Source organism: Mesoplodon bidens, assembly GCF_964165515.1.
Source record: "Mesoplodon bidens genome assembly, chromosome: 1".
Classification (NCBI taxonomy): Eukaryota; Metazoa; Chordata; class Mammalia; order Artiodactyla; family Ziphiidae; genus Mesoplodon; species Mesoplodon bidens.
In genome coordinates, this window is record NC_138176.1 from 91,436,728 (window position 1) to 91,464,585 (window position 27,858).

Below are 27,858 nucleotides of genomic sequence, written 5' to 3' on the forward strand. Positions count from 1 at the left end.
GTGGTTACCCTGTTTTTCAAGTATGTTAACCCCCTCCTATAACTATTTGCCTTAGAGAGACAGCCACATAGGCTCAAACACATTCTAGGGGGAAAAAAGTCTACATTTTCTTACTCTCTTCTCCCACATTTTATGATTTTGATGTCCTCTTTTACATCTTTATGTTCCACCATTTGTTGTTCATTGTGGTTATCATCACTTCCGGAGGAATATTTTGTTTGTTTGTTTGTTTGTTTGATCTGTGTACTGGCTTATTTAAGTGATTTACTTTCCAGTTGTGATTTTCTCTTTCCTGTTTCTTCTTGCATCTTTTCTATTTAGAGATGACCTTTCAATATTTCTTTTAGGATAGGTTTAGTATTGCTGTGTTCTTTTAGTTTTTGCTTGCCTGAGAAATTCTTTATCCCTCCTTCTATTCTAAATGATAATCTTGTTGGGTAGAGCATCCTAGCTTGCAGATTTTCCCCTTTCTGTACTTTGAATATATCTTGCCACTACCTTTTGGCCTGCAACGTTTCTGTAGAGAAATCATCTGATAATCTTATGGGGGTTCTCCTCTACTAAACTATTTGTTTTTCTCTTGATGCCTTTAGAATCCTCTCTTAAACTTTTGCCATTTTTATTATAATGCCTTGGTGTAGATCTGTTTGGGTTTAGATTGTTTGGGGCCCTCTGTGCTTCCTGTAGCTGGATATCTGTTCCCTTCTTTAGGTTAGGGCAGTTTTCAGCCATAATTTCTTCAAATACATTTTTGATACTCTTTTCTCTTTCTTCCTCTTCTGGAATCCCTATTCTGCATAGATTGACAGGCTTTATATTATCCAATAGGTCACATTGCTTCCTTTTTTTTTTTTTTTAATTTGGCTTTCTGTCTACTCTCCTGATTGGGTGATTTCCATTATCCTATCTTCCAGGTCACTTATTTTTCTGCATTATTCATTCTGCTATTCATTGCCTTAATTTTCTTTTTATTGGAGTATGTTGCTTTAAAATGTTGTGTTAGCTTCTACTGCACAGCAAAATGAATCAACCATACATATACATATATCCTCTTCCTTTTGGATTTCCCTCCCATTTAGGACACCACAGTGCATTAAGTAGAGGTCCCTGTGCTATACAGTATGTTCTCATCAGTTCTCTATTTTATACATAGTCTCAACAGTGTATATGTGTCAATCCCTATTTCCCAAATCCTCACACCCCACCCCTTTTCCCCTTGGTATCCATACATTTGTTCTCTATGTCTGTGTCTCTATTTCTGCTTGGCAAATAAGGTCATCTATACCATTTTTCTGGATTCCACATATATGCATTGACACATATTTGTTTTTCTCTTTCTGACTTACTTCACTCTGTATGACACTCTCTAGGTCCATCCATGTCTCTACAAATGACCCAATTTTGTTCCTTTTTATGGCTGAGTAATATTCCATTGTATATATGTACCACATCTTCTTTATCCATTCCTCTGTTGATGGACATTTAAGTTGCTTCCATGTCTTGGTTATTGTGAAAAGTGCTGCTATGAATATTGGGGTGCATGTATCTTTTCAAATTATGGTTTTCTCTGAGTATGTGACCAGTAGTGGGATTGCTGGGTCATATGGTAGTTCTAATTTTAGTTTTCTAAGGAAACTCCATACTGTTTTCCATAGTGGCTGTATCAATTTACATTCCCACCAACAGTATAAAAGGGTTCCCTTTTCTCCACAGACTCTCCAGCATTTATTGTTTGTAGATTTTTTGATGATGGCCATTCTGACCACTGTGATACAATACCTCATTGTAGTTTTGATTTGCATTTCTCTAATAATTAGTTATGTTGAGCATCTTTTCATATGTTTCTTGGCCATCTGTATGTCTTCTTTGGAGAAATGTCTATTCATTGCCTTTAGCTCAGCTTTCGTCTCTGCAAATAAGTTTTCTAATTTTTCTTGGCTCCTCTTTATAGTTTCTAGCTGCTTTTTACAGTACTCTGCATTTCTGTGGATAGCCTTTCTTAATTCTTTCAGTATTTTCATTCTCTCCTTTCTGAAATCAGTACCTGTTAGACTCAAGAGATCTGTTTTATTGTTTGTTCTTTCAGGGGAATTCTCTTTGTCTTTTAACTGGTAGTGGTTCCTCTGCTTCTTCATTTTACTTATATTTCTTTTACTCTGTGAGTTTAGGAGAAACAATTATGTACTGTGGTCTTGGAAGGCTATTTATATTTGGGAGCATCCTTGTGTAGCTCATGTGGGTTTAATATGTTTTCTGCAAGGGCTGACTATAATATGGATGCCTGTTGCCTCTTTCCTCAGTGTGTGTTGGTTGTTATCCCCTGGAAAGGGGGTGTGCACATGCAGTGGCTGGTACCCGGTCCTGAGGTTCTTGGTGGCAGCAGTGGTGGCGTGGGTGCACCCCTGAAGTATGTGATGGGAGCATAGGCAGCTCACGATGACTCCTGGAGTCTGGGATGGTGGTGGCAGCAGCAGCTTGTGACCACTCCTGGCATCCAGGTGGGAGGCATCATCTGCTTGTAACAATTCCTGAGGTCCAGGGTTCCAGGAGGTAGGTGGAAGGGGGCTTGAAATTATTCCTGAGGTCCAGGAGGGAGGCAGAAAAGGTTTACAACTGCCCCTGGAGCCTGTGTGTGCAGTGCCCTGCCCTCTGGGAGCACACACATAGGGAAAAAGGCTTACAGCCAGATCCAGCCCCTCTCCTCACACACCCCCAAAACAATGGCAAGTGGCCTCCAATGTGGCACAGGCTTCCTCTGCATACACCCTCAATTGTGGTTGCACTGGATTCCAGCCCCCCTCCCAGGCCGTTTCTGCAAAGCCAACCTCATTCTTATCTCCAAAGTGCATGTTCCAGCATCCAGCCCCTCTCCGAACTGGTGGACATGTCTCAGGCTGGGGAGAGCAGGGTGGTGGCACTGATCATTTGTGCAGTCCTTCCTCCTCTCCGGTTGCTACAAACTGGTTTCTGTGCTCTCCTCTGAAGCTCTGAAGATCCCCTTCTATCCCGGCTGATCTCCCCACCAGTGAGGGGGCTTCCCAGAGTGCAGGAACATTTCCTCTTTCACAGCTCACTCCTAAGGGCACAGGTCCTGTCCCGATTACTTTCTTGTTTTTTTTTTTTTTTTTTCTTTTTCATACCTGGTTACATAGAGATTTTCTTGCCCTTTTAGCAGCCTGAAGTCTTCTGCCAGGGTTCAGTAGATATTCTGTAAGAATCGATCGACATGTAGATGCATTTTCTTTAACTTTTCATTTTATATTGGACTATAGTTGATTAACAATGTTGTGTTAGTGTCAGGTGTACGGCAAAGTGATTCAGTTATACATATATATGTATCTATTCTTTTTCAAATTCTTTTCCCATTTAGTCTGTTACATAACCTTAAGCAGAATTCCCTGTGCTATACAGTAGGTCCTTGTTGGTTATCCATTTTAAATATAGCAGTGTGTACATGTCAATCCCAAACTCCCTAACTATCCCTCCCCACCACCTTCCCACTGATAACCATAAGTTCATTCTCTAAATCTGTGAGTCTGCTTCTGTTTTGTAAATAAATTCATTTGTATCAATTTTTTTTAGATTCTGTATATAAACAATATCATACCGTATTTCTCTTTCTTTGTCAGATTTACTTCACTCAGTATGACGGTCTCTAAGTCAATCCATGTTGCTGCAAATGGCATTATTTCATTCTTTTTAATGGCTGAGTAATATTCCAGGTGTATATATGTACCATATCTTCTTTATCCATTCCTCTGTTGATAAACACTTAGGTTGCTTCCATGTCTTGGCTATGGCTATTGTAAACAGTGCTGTAATGAACACTGGGGTGCATGTATACTTTTGGATCATGTTTTTCTCCAGATTTATGTTCAGGAATGGGGTTTCAATATTGTGTGCTAGCTCTATTTTTAGTTTTTTAAGGATCCTCAATACTGTTCTCCACAGTGACTGTACCAATTTACCTTCCCACCAACAATGTAAAAGGGTTCCTTCCCTCTACACCCTCTCCAGCATATATTGTTTGTGGATTTTTTGATGATACTGGTGTGAGGTAATATCTCATTGTAGTTTTGATTTGCAATTCTCTAATAATTACTGATGATGAACATCTTTTCATGTGCCTCTTGGCCATCTCTATTTCTTCTTTGGAGAAATGACTAGTTAGGTCTTCTGCTGATTTTTTGATTGTGTTGTTTGTTTTGATGATATTAAGCCCCATGGGTTGTTTGTAAATTTTGGACACTAATCCCTTGTCAGTCACATCAGTTGCAAATCTCTTCTCCAATTCTGTGGGTTGTCTTTTCATTTTGTTATGGTTTCCTTTGCTGTGCAGAAGCTTTTGAACTTAATTAAGTTCTACTTTTTTATTTTTGTTTTTATTTCCATTACTCTGGGAGACAGACTGAAAAAGATATTTATGTCAGAGAGTGTTCTGCCTATGTTTTCCTCTAAAAGTTTTATAGTGTCCGGTCTCACATTTAGAACTTTAATCAATTTGGAGTTTTTTGTGTGTATGGTGTTAAAGAATTTTCTAATTACATTTTTTACAGGTAGCTGTCCAGTTTGCCCAGAACCATTTATTAAAGAGACTGTCTTTCCTCCATTGTATGGTCTTGCCTCCTTTGTCATAGATTGATTGACCAGAGGTATTTGGACTTATTTCTGGGCTTTCTATCCTGTTCCATTGATCTATATTTCTATTTTTTTTACCAGTACCATACTGTCTTGATGACTATAGATTTTTAGCATAGTCAGAAGTCAGCGAGCCTCATTGCTCCAGCTCAGTTTTTCTTTCTCAAGATTGCTTTGGCTATTCGGAGTGTTTTTTGTCTCCATACAAATTTTAACATCTTTTGTTCTAGTTCTGTGAAAAATACTGTTGGTAACTTGATAGGGATTGCATTGAATCTGTACATTGCCTTGGGTAGTATAGTCATTTTGATAATATTGATTCTTCCAATCCAAGAACATGGTATATCTTTCCATCTGTTTGTGTCATCTTCAGTTTCTTTCATCAGCATCTTATAATTTTCAGAGTAAATGTCTTTTGTCTCCTTAGGTAGGTTTATTCCTAGTTATTTTATTCTTTTTATTGTGATGGTAAATGGGATTGATTCTTGAATTTCTCTTTCTGATCTTTTGTTGTTAGTGTATAGAAATGTAACAGATTTCTGTGTATTAATTTTATAACCTGCAACTTTACCAGATTCATTGATGAGCTCTAGTAGTTTTGTAGTAGCATCTTTAGGATTTTCTATTTATAGTACCATGTCATCTGCAAACAGTGACAGTTTTCCTGCTTCTCCAATTTGAATTCTTTTACTTCTTTACTTCTCTGACTGCTATAGCTAGGACTTCCAAAACTATGTTGAATAAAAGTAGTGAGAGTGGATATCCTTATCTTTTTCCTGACCTTAGAGGAAATGTTTTCAGCTTTTCACCATTGAGAATGATGTTAGCTGTATGTTTGTCATATATGGCCTTTATTATGTTGAGGAAGCTTCCCTGTATGCTGACTTTCTAGAGACATTTTGTCATAAATGGGTATTGAATTTTGTCAAAATCTTTTCCTGCATCTATTGAGATGATCTTATGGTTTTTATTCTTCAATTTGTTGATGTGGTGTATCACGCTGATTGATTTGTAGATATTGAAAAATCCTTGCATCCCTGAGGTAAATCCCACTTGATCATGGTGACTATCCTTTTAATGTTTTGATTGATACAGATTGCTAATATTTCGTTGAGGATTTTTACATCTATGTTCATCAGTAATATTGGCCTGTAATTTTCTTCTTTTTTGGTATCTGTCTGGTTTTGATATCAGGGTGATAGTGGCCTCACAGAATGCATTTGCTACTTTTAATTCCTCTACAATTTTTTGGAAGGAAAGGTGTTAGCTTTTCTCTAATTTTTTGATAGAATTCACCCGTGAAGCCATCTGGTCCTGGACTTCTGTTTGTTGGGAGTTTTTTAAACAGAGTTTCAATTTCATTACTTGTGATTTCTCTGCTCATATTTTCTATTTCTTCCTGGTTCAGGTTTGGAGACTGTAACTTTCTAAGAATCTGTCCATTTCTTCCAGGTTGCCCATTTTATTGACATACAGCATACAATTGTTTGTACTAGTCTCTTATGATCCTTTGTATTTCTGTGGTGTCAGTTGTAACTTCTTCTTTTTCATTTCTAATTTCATTGATTTGAGTCCTCTCCCTTTTTTTCGTGATGAGTCTGGCTAAAGTTTCATCAATTTTGCTTATCTTCTCAAAGAACTAGCTTTTTTTTTTGTTGTTTCATTCATCTATTGTTTTCTCCATCTCTATATCATTTCTTTCTGTCTCATTTTTATGATTTTTTTCCTTCTACTTACTTACTTTGGGGTTTTTTTGTTACTTACTTTGGGGTATTTTTGTTCTTCTTTCTCTAGTTGCTTTGGGTTTAAGGTTAGCTTGTTTGAGATTGTTCTTGTTTCCTGATGTAAGTTTCTATTGCTAGAAACTTCCCTCTTAGAACTGCTTTTGCTGCATTCCACAGGTTATATATCTTGTTGCTTTCATTTTCATTTGTCTGTAGATATTTTTTGATTTCCTCTTTGATTTTTTCAGTGATCCATTGGGTGATCCATTGGTTGTTACATAGCATATTTTTTAGACCCCACGTGTTTGTGATTTTTACAGTTTATTTCTTTTTCTGTAATTTAAACTCATAAACTGTGGTTGGAAAAGACGCTTGATATAATTTCAATTTTTAAAAATTTACCAAGATTCACTTTGTGGCCCAGCATCTAGTCAATCCTAGAGAATGTTCCAAGTGCACATGAAAAGAATGTATATTCTTCTGCTTTTGGATAGAATGCTCTATAAATATCGTCTATCTGGTCTGATGTATCATTTAAGGCCTGTGTTTCCTTATTGACTTTCTGTCTCGATGATCTGTCCATTGATGAAAGTGGGGTTTAAAAGTCCCCCACTATTATTGTTTACTGTTGATTTCTCCTTTTATGGCTGTTAGTATTTGCCTTATGTATTGAGGTGCTCCTATGTTGGGTGAATATATATTTACAATTGTTATATCTTCTTCTTGGATTGATCCCTTGATAATTATGTAGAGTCCTTCTGTGTCTCTTATAACAGTCTTTATTTTAAAGTCTATTTTGTCTCATATGAGTATTGCTACTCCAGCTTTTTTTGGTTTCCATTTGCATGGAATACCTTTTTCCATCCCCTCACTTTCATTCTCTATGTGTACCTAGATCTGAAGTGTTTCTCTTGTAAACAACATATAAATATGGGTCTTGTTTTGCATCCATGCAGCCACTCTATGTCTTTTGGTTGGGGCATTTAATACCTTTACATTTATGGTAATTACTGATATGTATGTTCCTATTGCCATTTTCTTAGTTGTTTGGGGTTTGTTTTTGTAGACCTTTCTTCTTGCCTTCCTCTCGTCTGCTCATCTATTGTGGTTTGATGACTGTCTTTAGTGGGTTGCTTTTTCTTTTTTGTGTGTGTATCTTTTGTAGTTTTGGGGTTTGCTCATGGGTCCCATGTGGTATTGATATAGCAGTCTATATATGTACTAGTTTGTTTTATGTTTCTGGTCTCTTTTCCACCTAGAGAAGTTCATTTAGCATTTGGTATAAAGCTGGGCTGGTGGTGCTCAATTCTCTTAGCTTTTGCTTGTCTGTAAATGTTTTGATTTCTCCATCCAATATGAATGAGAATCTTGCTGGGTGGAGTGTTCTTGGTTGTAGGTTCTTCCCTTTCATCACTTGAAATATAGCATGCCACTCCCTTCTGGTCTTCAGTGTTTCCTGTGAGCTATCAGCTGATAACCTTATGAGAGTTCCTTGTCATGGTATTTGTTGTTTTTCCTTTGTTGCTTTTAACATTTTTCCTTTGTCTTTGTCAATTTGATTACTATGTGTCTTGGTGTGTTCCTCCTTGGGTTTATCCTGCCTGAGACTCTCTTCACTTCCTGGACTTCTGTGATTGTTTCCTTCCCCATGTTAAGGAAGTTTTCTTTCCACATCATCAGTGATTTCCACCATTCTGTCTTCCAGGTCACTCATCCGTTCTTCTGCCTCAGTTATTCTGCTGCCTTTTTTTTCTAGTGTATTTTTCATTTCAGTTATTGTATTGTTCATCTCTGTTTGTTTGTTCTTTAATTCTTCTAGGTTTTGTTAAACATTTCTTGTATCTTCTCGATCCTTGCCTCAATTCTTTTTCTGCATTCCTGGATCATCTTTGCTATCAATGTTTTGAATTATTTTTTCCAGAAGGTTGCCTATAGCCACTTCACTTAGTTGTTTTTCTCGGGTTTTATCTTGTTCCTTCATCTGGGATATATTCCTCTGCTGTTTCATTTTGTCTAAATTTCTGTGTTTTCCATTTTGCAGGCTGCCAGACTGTAGTTCTTGCTTCTCCCTCACGTAGATGTATTTTTGATGTATTTGTGGGAGAATGTAAGCTTCCTGTCCTACTGTCCACTGTCTTGATCTGCTCTCTAAATACACTGTTAATATTAATTAAATGACTCATTAATAATAAATATTTGATTTCTGGGCTTTCCAAGATGGCAGAGAAGTAGGAGGACAGGGAGTTCATCTCTCCCCACATACACATCAGGAATACATCAACAAATGGAACAGTTCTCACAGAGCACCTGCTGAACACTAACAGAGGACCTTGGACACCTAAATGGACAAACAAGATCCCCACATAACCAGGTAGGATAAAAGAAAGAAGGAAAAAGGAAGAGGACAGGAAGCAGGACAGAACCTGCATGGCTGGCAGGGAGCTGAAGGTGAGGAGAGGTTCCCACATATGGGGAAGCCCCCCTCACCAGTGGAGACATAAGCTGGGACAGAAGGGATGCTTCAGGGGCTCAGAGGAGAGCCCACTAACTGGTCAGTGACAGGCAGGACAGAGTAAGACCTAAACAGATTGTCCCTGCCACAGCCATGCACACCACAACCTGAGATGCATGTCCACCAGCATGCATGGGAGCTGGGTGCTGGAGAGCTGACCTGGGGAAGGGACTGCTGTTAGCTATGAGGAGACAGCCTGAGGGGAAGGGAGTGAGGAGCTCCATGCTCTTGGAGGAAACCTGCAGCACCACAGAAGCAAAGCACCATTGTTGAGTGATGCACAAAGGGCAGGGCCACCTTGCAGCCTCTCTCTCCTCATGTGCCATACACTGCCCCCACGGGCATTAAGGAAGGCTCCCAGCTGAGCCGGCTCATGAGCCCCAGCCATTGCCTCCTCTACCCGCCACTCACCTGGGTAACCAACTGGCCCTGATCATAACCTGACAGGCTTGTGCATTCCATTAGCTACCCCAGCACCATCCCACCTCGGTGGCCTATTAGCCCAGATTGCCAACTCACCTCCTTCCTGCCTGACAGGCTAGTGTGTTCCAGTAACCTCTGGAGCAGCCTGCAGTAGGAGGAACACAAGCAGAGGTAGGGCTAAAACTACAGCTGAGCACCAGGGGCAGTGTGACTGACTAAGGAAGAAGAGTTGAAATCTCTCCTCATGACTGTGTGAACCATGGAGTTACACCTCTGCTGATGGCTTCCTAAATTCAGCATCTGAGAAACATCTGAAAGGAATAGTGCTCCTGCAGCTGAGATGGGTCTGGCTTTAGCAGCTGTGGGCTTTGTGGGACTGTACACAGGCGGTTTGGGCCAGGATAGAGTCTGAGCTGCCTCCATAGCTACCACAGTGGGTCCAGGTTCATGACTACTGCAGTCCTGGTACCTGACCTCAGTGGATCTGGGCACCTCTACTCCAATTACTAGGGAGCAGGCCCTGCTCCTGACATACAGGGTACTGGCAACTGCAGAGCAAAGAGGAGGCCCTGTTCAATATTCAGTAGAGGCTCTAGTCACACCACCACCATTCAAACCCCTTATCAAGGGGATAAAGGCACAAGCCTCTGGACCAATGTCACCCAACAGGAGACAGAAACCAGAAGCAAGAAGAACTATGATCCTTCAGCCTGTGAAAAAGAGACCACAAACCAGTAAGTCTGACAAAATGAGACATGAAAGAAAAGTGGTACAGACAAAGGAGCAAGATAAAAACCTACAAGAACAACTAAATGAAGAGGTGAAGGCAATCTCCCTGAAAAAGAATTCAGAGTAATGATAGTAAAAATGATCCAAATTCTTGGAAAAAGAATGAAAGCATGGATCAAGACAATACAAGAAATGTTTAAGACCTAGAAGAACTAAAGAACAAACAAACAGAGATGAACGAGACAATGAAGGAATCAATAGAAGAATAACTAAGACAGAAGAATGGATAAGTGACCTGGAAGATGACAGAGGGGTGGAAATCACTACCATGGAACAGAATAAAGAAAGAAGAATGAAAAGAAATTAAGACAGTCTAAGAGACCTCTGGGACAACATTAAACACATTTGCAGTATAGGTGTCTCAAAAGAAGAAGAAAAATAAGGTGTGAGAAAATATTTGAACAGATTATAGACAAAAACTTCCTAATATGGGAAAGGAAATAGTCACACAATTCTAGGAAGTGCAGAGAGTCCAGGCAGTATAAACCCAAGGAGTAACACACCAAGACACATATTAATCAAAGTGACAAAAATTAAATATAAAGAAAAAATATTAAAAGCAACAAGGGAAAAGCAACAACTAACATACAAGGGAATCCCCATAAGGTATTCAGCAGATTTTTCAAAAGAAGTGCTGAAGGGAATAGTGTGATTATTTAAAGTGATGAAAGGGAAAAACCCTGAGAATACTCTACTCAGCAAGGCTCTCATTCACATTTGACAGAGAAACCAAAAGATTGACAGATAAGCAAAAGCTAAAAGAATTCAGCACCACCAAATCAGTTTTACAACAAATGCTAAAGGAACTTCTCTCGGTAGGGGAAATGGGAAATGCAAACCACAAAACTACAATAGATGATACACACAAGAAAGAAAACAGCAACACAAACACAACACTAAAGATGGTCATTAAACCACAAGAGAACAAGAGAGGAAGGAAAGAAAAAAAGACCTACAAAAACAAACCCCAAATAGTTAAGAAAATGGCACTAGGAACATACATATCAATAATTACCTTAAGTGTAAATAGATTAAATGCTCCAATCAAAAGAAATAGACTGGCTGAATGGATACAAAAACAAGAAGAGACCCACTTCAGACTTAGGGACACATAAAGACTGAAAGTGAGAATATGGAAAATGGTATTCCATGCAAATGGAAGTCAAAAGAAAGCTGAAGTAGAAACACTCATATCAGGCAAAACAGACTTTAGTAAACTAAAGACTGTTACAAGAGACAAGGAAGGACACTACATAATGATCAAGGGATCAAACCAAGAAGAAGATATAACAATTGTAAATATATATGCCCCCAACATAGGAGCACCTCAATACATAAGGCAAATGGTAACAGCCATAAAAGGGGACATCAACAGTAACACAATGGGGGGGGGGACTTTAACACCCCACTCACACCAACGGACAGACCATCCAGATAGAAAATCAATACGGAAACACCAGCCTTAAATGACACATTAGACCAGATAGACTTAATATTTACAGGACATTCCACCTGAAAAGAGCAGAATACACTTTCTTCTCTAGTGCACATGGAACATTCTCCAGAATAGATCACAGCTTGAGTCACAAATGTAGCATATGAAAATTGAAATCATTTCAAGCATCTTTTCTGACCATAAAACTATGATTAGAAATTGATTACAGGAAAAAATACCTTTAAAAAACACATACACATGGTGACTAAGAAATATGTTACTAAATAACCAATGGATCACTGAAGAAATCAAAGAGGAAATCAAAAAAATACCTAGACAAAAATGAGAATGAAAACATGACGATCCAAAACCTATGGGACACAGCAAAAGTAGTTCTAAGAGGGCAGTTTATAGCAATAAAATCTTACATCAGGGAACAAAAACAATCTCAAACAAACAAACTAAACTTACACCTAAAGCAACTAGAGGAAGAGGAACAAACAATACCCAAAGTTAGAAGATGGAAAGAAATCATAAAGATCAGAGCAGAAATAAATGAAATAGAGATGAAGAAAACAATAGCAAAGATCAGTGAAACTAAAAGCCGGTTCTTTGAGAAGATAAACAAAATTGATAAACCTTTAGCCAGACTCATCAAGAAAAAAAGGAAGAGGACTCAAATCAATAAAATTAGAAATGAAAAAGGAGAAGTTACAAATGACACCACAGAAATACAAAGTATCATGAGACTACTATAAGCAACAATACGCCAATATAATGGACAACTTAGCAGAAATGGAGAGGTTATTAGAAAGATACAACCTTTCAAGACTGAACCAGGAATAAATGGAAAATATGAATAGACCAATCACAAGTACTGAAATTGAAACTGTGATTAAAAATCTTCCAGCAAACCAAAGTCCAGGACCAGATGGCTTCACAGGAGAATTCTATCAAACATTTAGAGAAGACTTAAAACCTACCCTTCTGAAACTATTCCAAAAAACTGCAGAGGTAGGAATACTCCCAAATGCATTCTGTGAGTCCACCATCACCCTGATACCAAAACCTGACAAAGATACCACAAAAAAGAAAAGCACAGGCCAATATCACTGAGGAACATAGACACAAAAATCCTCAACAAAATATGAGCAAACCAAATCGAACAACACATTAAAAGGATCATACACCATGATCAAGTGGAATTTATCCAGGGATGCAATTATTTTTCAACACCCACAAATCAGTGTGATACACCACACCAACAACCTGAAGAATAAAAAACATATGATCATCTCAGTAGATGCAGGAAAAGGTTCTGAAAAAATTCAACACTCTTTATAATAGAAACTCTCCAGAAACCAGGAATACAGGATACCTACCTCAACATAATAAAGGCTATATATGACAAACCAAGGCTAACATCATACTCAATGCTGAAAAGCTGAAAGCATTTCCTCTAAGATCAGGAACAAAATAAGGATGCTCACTCTCACCACTATTATTCAACATAGTTTTGGAAATCCTAGCCATCAGAAGAGAAAAAGAAACCAAAAGGAGTTCATATTGAAGAAGTAAAGCTGTCGCTGTTTGCAAATGACATGATACTCTACATAAAATATCCTAAAGATGCTACCAGCAAACTACTAGAACTCATCAATGAATTCGGTAAAGTTGCAGATTACAAAGTTAATACACAGAAATCTCTTGCATTCCTATAAACTAACTGGGAAAGATCAGAAATAGAAATAAAGAAAACAATCCAATTAACCATCTCATCAAACAATAAAATACATGGGAATAAACCTACGTAAGGGGGCAAAAGACCTGTAATGAGAGAAATATAAGATATTGATGAAAGAAATAAAAGATGACACAAACAGTTGGAGATATATACCATGTTCTTCAATTGGAAGAATCAATATTCTGGAAATGACTATACTACCCAAAGCAATCTATAGATTCAATGCAATCCCTATCAAATTACCAATGGCATTTTTCATGGAACTAGAACAAAAAAATCTTAAAATTTGTATAGAAACAGAAAAGATCCCAAATAGCCAAGGCAATCTTGACAAAGAAAAATAAAGCTAGTGGAATTAGGCTCCCAGACATAAGACTGTACTACAAAGCTACAGTAATCAAAACAGTATGGTATTGGCACAAAAACAGAAATATTGATCAATGGAATAGGAGAGAAAGTCCAGAGATAAGTCCAGGCACCTATGGTCACCTAATGCATGACAACAGAGTCAAGAATATACAATGGAGAAAAGACAGTCTTTTCAATAAATGGTGCTGGGAAAACTGGATAGCTACATGTGAATGAATGAAATTAGAACACTCCTTAACACCACACACAAAGATAACCTCAAATTGGATTAAAGACCTAAAAGTAAGGACAGATAGTATAAAACTCTCAGAGGAAAACATAAGCAGAGCATGCTATGACATAAATCGCAGCCAGATCTTTTTGATCCACCTCCTAGAGTAATGAATATAAAAACAAAAATTAACAATTGGGACGTAATTAAACTTAAAAACTTTTACACAGCAAAGAAAACAATAAACAAAATGAAAAGACAACCATCAGAATGGGAGAAAATATTTGCAAATGAGGTAACCAACAAGGGATTAAACTCAAAAATATACAAACAGCTCATGCAGCTCAATGCCAAAAAAAAAAAACCAAAAACACAAAGAAACAAACAAACAAAAACCTACAACCTAATCAAAAAAAGGACAGAATATCTAAATAGATAGATATTTCTCCAAAGAAGACCTACAGATGGCTAAAAAGCACATGAAAAGATGCTCAGCATCACTAATTATTAGAGAAATGCAAATCAAAACCCCAATGAAGTATACCTCACACTGGTCAAAATAGCTATCATCAAAATATCTACAAATAGTAAATGCTGGAGAGGATGTGGAGAAAAGGGAACGCTCCTACACTGTTGGTGGGAATGTAAATTGGTAGAGCCACTATGGATAACAGTATGGACGTTTCTGAAAAAACTGAGGATACAGCTACCATATGATCCAGCAATCCCATTCTTGGGCATATATCCAGGAAAACCATAATTCAAAAGGATACATGTACCCCAATGTTCACTGCAGCACTATTTATAATAGCCAGGACATGGAAGCAACCTAAATGTCCATCAACAGAGGAATAGATTAAGAAGATGTAGTACATATATACAGTGGAAAATTACTTAGCCATAAAATAGAATGAAATAATGCCAGTTGTAGCAACATGGATGGACCTAGAGATTGTCATACTGAGTGAAGTAAGTCAGACAGAGAAAGACAAATTTCACATGCTATCACTTATATGTGGAATGTAAAAAAAGGGTACAAATGTATTTACCTACAAAACAGTAATAGAGTTACAGATATAGAAAACAAACTGATGGTTACCAGGGATAAGAGGGAGGGACAAACTGGGAGGTTGGAATTGACATACACACTACTATATATAAAATAGATAACTAATAAGGACCTAGTGTATAGCACAGGGAACTCTACTCAATACTCTGTAATGGCCTATATGGGAAAGAATCTAAAAAAGAGTGGATATATGTATAAGTATAACTGATTCACTTTTATGGACACCTGAAAATAACAGAACGTTGTAATTCAACTATACTCAGATATAAATAAGTAAATAAATAAATCCTACCCATTTTTCGAAAAATATAATATTTGATTTCTTCCCACTAAAATGTAGAACAAGACGGGGATGACCACTCTCACCTCTTCTATTCAACATAGCATTGGAAGTCCCTAGTCACAGCAATCAGACAAGAAAAATAAAAGGTATCCAAATTGGAAGGGAACCCTAAAGAGTCCACACAAAAATGACTAGAACTGATAAACAGATTCAGCAAAGTAGGATACAAGATTAACATACAGAAATTGGTCACATTTCTTTATACTAACAAAGAAATATCAGAAAGTGAATGTAAAAAAATAATAATCCATTTTAAAATCACATCAAAAAATAGGAATAAACCTGACCAAGGAGGTGAAAGACTTATATGATGAGGACCATAAAACATTAATAAAGGAAATTGAAAATGATTCAAAGAAATGGAAAGATATCCCATGCTCTTGGACTGGAAGAATTAATATTGTTAAAATGGCCATACTACCCAAAGAATCTAAGACTGAATGTGATCCCTATCAAATTACCCATGACATTTTTCACAGAACTAGAATAAATAATCCTAAAATTTATATGGAACCATAAAACACCCAGAATTGCCAAATTAATCCTGAAGAAAAAGAACAAAGCAGGAGGCATGACCCTCCCAGACTTCAGACAATACTACAAAACTACAGTAAGCAAAACAGTGTGGTACTGGCACAAAAACAGACATATGTATCAATGGAACAGAATATAAACCCAGATATAAACTCACACACCTAAAATCAATTAATCTTTGACAAAGGAAGCGAGAATATACATTGGGAAAAAGACTCTCTCTTTAGCAAGTGGTGTTGGGAAAGTTGGACAGTTGCATGTAAATCACTGAAGTTAGAACACACCCTCTCACCATACACAAAAATGAACTCAAAATGGCTTAAAGACTTAAACATAAGACACGACACCATAAAACTCCTGAAAGAGATCATAGGGAAAGCATTCTCTAACATAAATCATACCAATATTTTCTTAGGTCAGTCTCCCAAAGAAATAGAAATAAAAGCAAAAATAAGCAAATAGGACTTAATCAAAATTGCCAGCTTTTGTACAGCAAAGGAAACCATTTTAAAAAAGTAAATACAGCCTACAGAATTGGAGAAAATATTTGCAAACAATGTGACCAACAAGGGGTCAATTTCCAAAATATACAAACAACTCATACAACTGACTAACAAAAAAACAAAAAACCCAATAGAAAACTGGGCAGAAGACCTAAATAGACATTTCACCTAAGAAGACATACAGATGACCAGTAAGCACATGATAAGATGCTCAACTTCACTAATTATTAGAGAGATACAAATATAAACTACAATGTGGTTAGGTACACCAATCAGAATGACCATAATTAAAATGTCTACAAATAACAAATGATGGAGAAGGTATGGAGAAAAGGGAGCCCTCCTACACTGTTGGTGGGAATGTTAATTGGTTCAACATGTGGGGAACAATATGGGGGCTCCTCAAAAAACTAAAAATAGAATTAACATATGATCCTGCAATCCCACTCCTGGGCAAACATTCAGACAAAACTATAAAAAGATACATGTATCCAAATGTCAATTGCAGCATTATTTATGATAGCCAAGACATGGAAGCAACCTAAATGTCCATTGACAGATGGATGTGTAAAGAAGTTGTGGTACATACATACAATGGAATACTACTCAGCCTTAAAAAAGAATGAAATAATGCCATTTGCAGCAACATGCATGAACCTACACATTATCATATTAAGTGAAGTAAGTCAGAAAAAGCAAGACAAATACCATATGATATCACTTAAATATGGAATCTAAAATATGATACAAATGAACCTATCTATGAAACAGAAATAGCCTCACAGACACAGAGAATATACTTGTGGTTGCTAAGGCAAAGAGTGGGGTGGGGGAGGGATGGAAAGGTAGTTTGGGATTAGTAGATGCAGACTATTGATACCATATATAGAAAGGGTAAACAATGATGTCCTACTGTATAACACAGGGAATTATTTTCAGTATCCTGTGATAAACCATAATGGAAAAGAATATGGAAAAGAATGTATATATATGTATAACTGAATTACTTTGTTGTACAGTATAAATTAAGACATTGTGGGCTTCCCTGGTGACACAGTGGTTGAGAGTCCACCTGCCGATGCAGGGGACATGGGTTTCTGACCTGGTCCAGGAGGATCCCACATGCTGTGGAGCAGCTGGGCCTGTGAGCCATGGCTGCTGAGCCTGCACATCCGGAGCCTATGCTCCGCAACGGGAGAGGCCACAACAGTGAGAGGCCCTCGTACCACAAAAAAAAAGAAAAAAAAAATTTAACACATTGTAAACCAACTATACTTCAACAAAATAATTTTTAAAAATATTTGATTTCTCAATTCATTAACTATATCTTATATACTATCTTATTTCTTGATCTGCTATCTTAATGAATGCATAGTTTAACTTTGTGCCAAATTTTAAGTGGTAAAATATGCACAGTTATTGTCCTTCTTGATATATCAAGCATCAAAGCACCCTGAATTAAGGAATTGTAGAAGCCTTTTGCCCTAGCTTTTGATAAATATGACAAAAATGTAAATTGCTAATATAAATACAAGGCACACCTCAATTGACCAAGTTCCTGCTTAAAATCCATATTATCAAAATAAATACTCTTTGGAAATATTAATAGAAAATCATTATCATGTTTCCTGGTTACCTAACATGTTCTAAAACCCTACACATATTTGAATAATTCTTAAGTTCATGATCTCATTTGATAAAACAGAAATTCACTCCTGTCCTTTACAGGTAGTACCCAGTTAGATAAGTCTACACACAACAAAAAGACTTACTTGTTAGAGTCTTTAAGTCCTTAAGTGAGTAGCTGAGGGAATTAAACAAGGGACTTAATCCATTTTCCTGGTTATAGTGGCAGCAGGAGCATAGAGCATTAATGGGCATCAGAGTTTGCAAAGCCTCATGCCTTGCAGAGAAGGTATTCATGGGGAGGCCATGGCTGCAACTTCCTCTAGAGCTTGACTGCCGAGCAACAGCAGGACAGTATTTTCCTCCGGCTCAATCTGTAATGTTTTATGGCATGTTTCCTGAAAGTTTACCCTTAAACCTGCTCTTTAGAAAGTTCAAAATTTCTGTAAACTTTTTGAGTATCCTCTAGTAAATTTCTTTTGTATTTAAAGATACAAAACAAATTTTTCTTGCTTTCACCTAACAATCTCATTGCTAAAATACCCTATATCATTCTGGAGTAGATTGATAATAATCATATAGGAAGTCATATTGTTTGTTTAGTAATAGAATTTAATTAAGAATGGAATATACTGAGATTCACTGAGGTATAAAATGTTCTTGTGTGATCACAGAATTTTTCAGGTATAAATGCAATATTCAATGCATCTAAACATTATTCTGTTTCTTCTTTTCTACTTCTTGCTACACAGAACCTACAGTATGAAATAGAAACTGAGGTCACAGATGGAAGTGGTAAAATAATTCCTCAGCCTATGAATATGATCTCATTGGCAGTTTAGACTCCTCTTTTCCTATACTATTTGAAACTCCAACCAAACTTGAGAGCCAATTATGTACAGAAATGTAATATCAAGTTTATTTTTAGGGCAATCAATGCACTTGAAGCCAAGTTTCACAATGAGATTTTAACATGCCCTGAAGATTAACAGCAACTCTCAGAGTGAGGTGAAACGATTTAATGCTCTTGAAAGTTGTCAGTCAGAAGCTTTTTAGGGTGTATATAAACATCTCCTTCCCATTTCATCCTTGGTTTCCATAAAAAGAGAAGTATATTATGAAGTAAAGGAACTAATATTTATAGAAGGCAACTGTATTAGAATCCTTACATTATCTCAGGTAATTTTTAAGAAAAATATTTGAGATAGGCATTATAACTAATTTCCAGATGATGAAACACACTGACTGAGGTTAAGCACTGTATCTACATAAATAGAAAAATGTATTGATGTATCCTTTCTCCCATTCACTAAGTCATTCAACAAATATTTATTCAGTACATGAAAGGAATAAAATAGTTTCAATTTGTACTATAAAAGCTATAATAAGATACTGTTTTTTGAATTATATTCTGCATATTATAATATTTTGAATTTGTGTTTTCAGGGCTATGTTAACCAGGTATGGTTGGGACCTTTATTTTCATTTAGTTTGTTTCCAGTGTTGGTAATAACTGTCCCTAAATCTTGTTGTTATTTATAGTGTTAGAGACTTCTTAGACCATAAATGTCAGGAAGGCAAAGATTTTCTCTTTCTCATTCATCAATGAAAATATCCTGAATTTAGGATAGTGCCTTGTCAGGTCCTCAATAATGATTTATTTGAATGAATGTATGAGATTACAGAAAAATGATACTTTTATTACAAAAGTGAGAAAATAATAAGTGGTTCATAACTTTTTCCAATTAATAAATTTACATCTGGTTAAATTTACAATGAGTTGGAGATCATTACAGTATTTTTCAGCTTAGAAGTTATCTCATAAAACATTGAGATTGTGTTATGTCAATTTGGTGCTGTCAATATGGGGTGGAGACTAAAATTAGAGATATTAAATTAGAAAATAAAATAAAAATAAAATTCATTAAAATCTAAATACCCACCATTCAGAAATAACCACTGTTATAGTATAATCTTTCACATTTTTTGATACCTATTTTATATCTACCCATGCACTTATTCATTTGTCTATCCTTGTGTACAACATTAGTAAACTCAGTGTATTCCTAATATTGGTCATTAGGTTGTAAATATTGTTTGTTCCTTTTTGACTTATTTTGCTTTGCTTGCTATTGTAGAGGCACAGCAAATTTTCTATAGGAAAAGCTTTGCACACATCCATTGAAGAAATTCCTAGATTTTAATTTGAGGAGCCTGGAGTATGCCTATTTTTATGGTTTTGAAAAAATGAAAGTAGTTAATTACTCAAAAATACAGTACATTAGCATCATTTTCTTAACACTGAATATTGGCATGCCTTTTAATTCTTACCAAATTCAAAGATATCTTAATTTTTATGAGACCGTTTGTGTAATATAATGCTTTAATGCATTAGTCTCAGGCAACTGGCTCTTGTTTTCCATCTTCTGTACCACATGGAGTAGTTCTCATAACCCTTAGTTTCTCTACAACTCTGTTGACTAGTAGCACTCCAAATAAGACTCTGAATGTTTCTTAATGTTGTGGAGTTTTTATCCTGGCTGTTGATATGCTCTGTTAATGATTTCATATTTCTTCATTGTTCTTAGCAACCATTATGGCTGTAATTGCAATACAATATCAGTGATGGTTACAATCTTTATCTCTTTTGTGTTCTGTGACTTCATGATAGATAATCTTGAAGGAGGCTTGCATTCTTATAATAGCTGCTGGTCATAGACAATTCTACATTATAGTTTAAATTCTCTCATTCAACCAGTGTTTTTTGCATATGTTTTGGCAGAAGATTGATTTTAGAGCTCACTAGCAGGCAACTTCACCATTCAACCTGACTTGTGGGAAAGAAATTAAGTAGAATATGAAAAGTAAATTGTTGACATTGAATAAAAACTGAGTGTAAGAAATCAACTAATATCCAGTGTCATGATTCTCTTATATCAATGTTATATTATTCATATTATTCTTACTAAGAAAAAAATCCTCACTTGCTGTAAATATAAAAATACAGTAATTTTGTCTGTGATCCCTCAATAAAGCAATTGCTTTTTTTCTTGTTTTAATGAAAACTGGGGTCATAGAACGAAAATAATTAGAGTTTATTTTTGCAAACACCAAATCTCAAGATGGATGAGTGCATATAGTTTTAACTAGAGACCTTATTGCTGCAATGCATGAACATTTCCTTATTCATAACCTCGTTTATACAACAAATATTTCCTGAATGAAAAATATATGTCAGGATCTGTGGTAGATGCTAGAGATAAATGATCAATAAAACAAAGCCTACTCTTGCATTCCCTGTATATGTAATATAATTGGAATTATAGATATTTGAATGCAAATATGAGAGTGCTATACTGAAGGAATAGAGTCTAGAGGTGTCAAGTGTTTATGCCATAGTCTAGAAGAATCAATGAAGACTCTATTAAGGAAATAACATTTATGATCTTAATGATGAGAATTAGAAATTATTTATGTGACAAGAGGACAGAATTTCAAACTGGGAATATTAGAAATAAATGCCCAGAGCACAAGATGGCAGAGTAGAGGGATGTGAGCTCACCTCTTCTTATGAAAACACCCAAATCACAGCTAACTGTTGAACAATGATTGACGAAAAAACATTGTAGGGTGTCCCTGGTGGCACAGTGGTTGAGAGTCTGCCTGCCGATGCAGGGGACATGGGTTCATGCCCCGGTCCAGGAAGATCCCACATGCCCAGAGTGGCTGGGCCCATGAGCCATGGCCACTGAGCCTGCACGTCTGGAGCTGGTGCTCTACAATGGGAGAGGCCATAACAGTGAGAGGCCTGCATACCACAAAAACAAAGCAAACAAACAAAAAAAAACCAGTGTAACCTACCAAAAAGATATCCTACATCGAAAGACAAAGAACAAGCCACAATGGGATGGCAGGAGGGGTGCAACTGTGATAAAATCAAATCCCATACCCACCAGAAGGGCAACCCATAAACTGGAAAATAATTATATCACAGAAGTTCTCCAACAGGAGTGAAAGTTCTGAGCATCACATCAGGTTCCCCTGCCTGGGGGTCTGGCAATGGGAGGAGGAGCCCCCAGAGAATCTGGCTTTGAAGACTAGCAGGGTTTGACCACAGGGATTCCACAGGAAACAGAAACTCCACTGTTGAAAGGCATATACAAGTTCTTGTGTGCACCAGGACCCAGGGAAAAAAGCAGTGACCTCATTAGGGCTTGGGCCAGACTTCCCGGCTGGTATTGGAGGCTCTGGAGAGGTGGAGGGCAGCTGTGGCTCACTGTGAGGACAAATACACTGGCAGTGGTACTTCTGGGGAGTACTCATTGGTGTGAGCCCTCCTGGAGGCCGCCATTTTCTCACCAAGACCTGGCTGCACCTAACAGACAGTAGGCTCCAGTGCTAGGACACCTCATGCCAAACAACCAACAGGGCGGGAACACAGCCCCACCCATCAACACACAGGGTCCTTAAGGTCTTCTTAAGCACACAACTATTTGCTAAACACACACCTTGACATGGTCTTGCCCACCAGAGGGACAAGACCCAGATCCACCCACCAGTAAGCAGGAACCAGTCCTTCCCATAAGGATGCTTGAACAAGCCTCTTAGACAGCCTTATCCATGAGGGGGCAGACAGCAGAAGCAAGAACTACAACACTGTAGCCTGTGGAATGGAAATAGCAATCACAGAAAGTTAGACAAAATGAGACAGCAGAGGAATGAACAGATGAAGGAACAAGATAAAACTCCAGAAGAACAACATACTGAAGTGGAGATGAGCAAAATTCCCAAAAAAAGAATTCAGAGTAATGAAAGTAAAGATTGTCCAAGATCTCAGAAAAAAGAATGGAGGCACAGATTTAGAAGATAAAAGAAATGTTTAACAAAGACCTAGAAGAACTAAAGAACAAAAAAAAGAGATGAAGAATAAAATAACTGAAATGAAAAATACACTAGAAGGAATCAATAGCAGAATAGCTGAGGCAGAAGAATGCATAAGTGAGCTGGAAGACAGAATGGTGAAATCACTGCCATGGAGCAGAATAAAGAAAAAAGAAATGAAAAGAAATGAAGATAGTCTAAGACACCTCTGGGACAAGATTAAACACACCAACATTCACATTATATGGGTCCTAGAAGGAGAAGAGAGAGAGAAAAGTCCTGAGAAAATATTTGAAGAGATAATAACTGAAAACTTCCCTAACATGGGAAAGGAAACAGTCATCCAAGTACAGTAAGGACAGAGAGTCCCAGGGAGGATAAACCCAAGGAGGAACACACTAAGACACATAGTAATCAAATTGACAAAAATTAAAGACAAAGATAAAATATTAAAAGCAACAAGGGAAAAGCAACAAATAGCATACAAGGGAATTCCCATAAAATTATCAGCTGATTTCTCAACAGAAACTCTGCAGGTCAAAAGGGAGTGGCATGATTATTTAAAGTGATGAAAGGAAAGAACCTACAACTGAGAATGCCATACCCAGCAAGGCTCTCATTTACATTTGATGAATAAATCGAAAGATTTACAGATAAGAAAAGCTAGAAGAATTCAGCACCATCAGACCAGCTTTGAAACAAATGTTAAAGGAACTTCTCTAGGTGGAAAAGAAAGGACCACAACTAGAAACCAGAAAATTACAAATGAAAAAGCTCACCAGAAAGGGCAAACATACAGTAAAGGTAGGAAATCATCCACACACAAATATGATATCAAGACCAGCAGTAGTGAGGACAGTACAAATGCAGGATATTGGAAATACATTTGAAATGAAAAGCCGAGCAACTCAAAACAATCTTGTTTATATATTGACTGCTATATCAAAACCTCATGGTAATTGCAAACTGAAAATCTATAATAGATACACGCACAAAAGAAAAATAATCCAAACACAACACTAAATTTAGTCAGCAAATCAAAAGAGAAGAGAACAAAAGAGGAAGGGAAGAAAAAACCTACAAAAACAAATCCAAAACAATTAACAAAATGTCAATAAGAACATAAATATTGATAATTACCTTAAACGTAAACTGATTAAATGCTCCAACAAAAATGGACAGAGTGACTGAATGGATACAAAAACAAGACCCATATATATGCTGTCTACAAGAGACCCACTTCAGATATAGTGACACACACAGACTGAAAGTGAGAGGATGGAAAAAGTTATTCCATGCAAATGGAAATCAGAAGAAAGCTGGAGTAGTCATACTCATATCAGACAAAATAGACTTTAAAATAAAGACTGTTACAAGAAACAAATAAGGACACTATGTAATGATAAAGGGACCAATCCAAGAAGAAGATATAACAATTGTAAACATATAGGCACCCAACATAGGAGCACCTCAATATACAAGGCAAATACTAACAGCCATAAAAAGAGAAATCGACAGTAACACAATAATAGTGGGGGGCTTTAACACCCCACTTTCATCAATGGACAGATCATCCAGAAGAAAATCATTAAGGATACACAGGCCGGAAATTAAACACTAAACCAGAGAACTTAACTGATATTTATAGAGCATTCCATCCAAAAGCAGCAGAATACACATTCATCTCAAGCGCACATGGAAAATTCTACAGGATAGATCACATGCTAGATATAAAGTGAGTCTCAGTAAATTTAAGAAAACTGAAATCATATCAAGAAGGAACCAGATAAACACACACACATATGGTCACCATATCTTGGATAAAGGAGGCAAGAATATACAGTGGAGAAAAGACAACCTCTTCAATAAGTGGTGCTGGGAAAACTGGACAGGTACATGTAAAAGTATGAAATTAGAACACTCCCTAAAACCATACACAAAAATAAACTCAAAATGGATTAAAGACCTAAATGTAAGGCCAGACACTATCAAACTCTTAAAGGAAAACATAGGCAGAACACTCTATGACATAAATCACAGCAAGATCCTTTTGGACCCACCTCCTAGAGAAATGGAAATAAAAACAAAAACAAACAAATGGGACCTAATGAAACTTAAAAGCTTTTGCACAGCAAAGGAAACCATAAACAAGACCAAAAGACAACCCTCAGAATGGGAGAAAATATTTGCAAATGAAGCAACTGACAAAGGATTAGTCTCCAAAATTTACAAGCACCTCATGCAGCCAATAACAAAAAAACAAACAACCCAATCCAAAAATGGGCAGAAGACCTAAATAGGCATTTCTCCAAAGAAGATATACAGGTTGCCAACAAAGACATGAAAGAATGTTCAACATCATTAATCATTAGAGAAATACAAATCAAAACTACAATGAGATATCATCTCACACCAGTCAGAATGGCCATCATCAAAAAATCTAGAAACAATAAATGCTGGAGAGGGTGTGGAGAAAAGGGAACACTCTTGCACTGTTGGTGGGAATGTAAATTGATACAGCCACTATGGAGAAGAGTATGGAGGTTCCTTAAAAAACTGCAAATAGAACTACCATATGACCCAGCAATTCCACTACTGGGCATATACCCTGAGAAAACCATAATTCAAAAAGAGTCATGTACCAAAATGTTCATTGCAGCTCTATTTACAATATCCAGGACATGGAAGCAACCTAAGTGTCCATCAACAGATGAATGGATAAAGAAGCTGTGGCACATATATACAATGGAATATTACTCAGCCATAAAAATAAAAGAAATTGAGTTATTTGTAGTGAGGTGGATGGACCTAGAGTCTGTCATACAAAGTGAAGTAAGTCAGAAAGAGAAAAACAAATACCCTATGCTAACACATATATATGGAATCTAAGGGAAAAAAAAAAAAAGGTCATGAAGAACCTAGGGTTAAGATGGGAATAAAGACACAGACCTACTAGAGCATGGACTTGAGGATATGGGGAGGGGGAAGGAGAGTGGCATGGACATATATACACTACCAAATGTAAAATAGATAGCTAGTGAGAAGCAGCCGCATAGCACAGGGAGATCAGATCAGCTCAGTGGTTTGTGACCACTTGAGGGGTGGGATAGGGAGGGTGGGAGGGAGGGAGATGCAAGAGGGAAGAGATATGGGAACATATGTATATGTATAACTGATTCACTTTGTTATAAAGCAGAAACTAACATGCCATTGTAAAGCAATTATACTCCAATAAAGATGTTAAAAAAAAGGAACCTAATTAAACTCAAAACCTTTTGCATGGCAAAGGAAACTATAAACAAAATAAGAAGACAACCCACAGAATGAGAGAAAATATTTGCAAACCAAGCAACTGACAAGGGATTACACTCCAAAATATAGAAACAGCTCATGCAGGTCAATGTCAAAAAACAAACAACCCAATCAAAAAATGAGTGGAAGACCTAAATAGACATTTCTCCAAAGAAGACATACAGATGGCCAAGAGGCACATGACAAGATGCTCAACATCACTAATTATTAGAGAAATGCAAATCAAAACCACAGTGAGGTATCACCTCACGCAGGTCAGAATGGCCATCATCAAAAAAGTCTGCAAACAATAAATGCTGTGGAGAGGATCTGGAGAAAAGGGAATCCTCCTACACTGTCGGTGGGAATGTAAATTGGTACAGCCACTATGGAGAACAGTATGGTTATTCCTTAGAAAACTAAAAATAGAACTACCATATGATCTAACAATCCCACTCCTGGGCATCTATCTGGTTTGAAAGAATACATGTACCCCAATAATCATTGCAGCACTATTAACAATAGCCAAGATATGGAAGTGACCTAAATGTCCATTGACACATGAATGGGTAAAGAAGATGTGGCACATATATACAATGGAATATTACTCATCCATTAAAAAGAATGCCAGTTGAAGCAACATAGATGAACCTGGGGATTATCATACTAAGTGAAGTAAGTCAGACAGAGAAAGGGCAGATATCATATCATTTACATGAGGAATGTAAAAAATTGATACAAATGAACTTATTTACAAAACAGAAACAGACTCATAGACTTAGAAAACAAACATATAGTTACCAAATGGGAAACGTGGGGGGAAGGGCTAAATTGGGAGTTTTGGGACTGACATATACACACCACTATATATAAAACAGATTACTAATAAGGACCTACTGTATAGCACAGGGAACTCTGCTCAGTATTCAGTAACAACCTAAATGGGAAATGAATTTGAAAAAGAATAGATACGTGTATGTATAACTGAGTCCCTTTGCTGTACACCTGAAACTAACACAACATTATTAATCAACTGTACTCCAATATAAAATAAAAATTAAAAAAAAAGAAACACTATTAATCATTAAAAAAAAAGAAGAAATGAATGCCCAGTGGTGAAAATTGTAGTGCATTGTAGGAACTTAAATGAGGATTAATACATTGAGTAAGGGGTATTAAGGGAAGAAGATGAGCACAAGGAAAGATCAGCCAGGTCTAGGCCATCTGGACCTGGGTAAGACATGGGTAGCAGTTTTTATTTTATTCAAAGAGAATCAGGAAAATTATTTTACATAGGGCACTTACATGAAAAGATGTGTTTATCTGAAAGAGCACTCAGGCTACTGTTGAGCATTAACTGAAGAAAAACACAGCTGAGGTGAGAATATGAATTTGAAGCCTGGATACCAAATATTAGCATAGACTGAAGATATGATATCCGCTTGGTTTATAGGGGAGGGAGTGAAGACAGAAATAGGTAAACAGATTTGAAAGAGATTTAGGATACACAATTTTGAGGCATTATGTATGGATAAACTGGAGAAGAGAGAAGATCCATGGATGTCTCTGAAGACTGTGGGTGGGATTCTGGGTGTTTGGCTGTGCCATACTATGTGATCATAAATAATGATCAACACATTGAGAGAAGAAAAATGAGCTTAAGATTATGTGTATTGAATTTAACCTCCCTATACGTTATAAAACAAAAGTATCCAGCTAGCAAAATAGATAAAATATCTGGGACTCAAGAGTGAACTCCACACGGA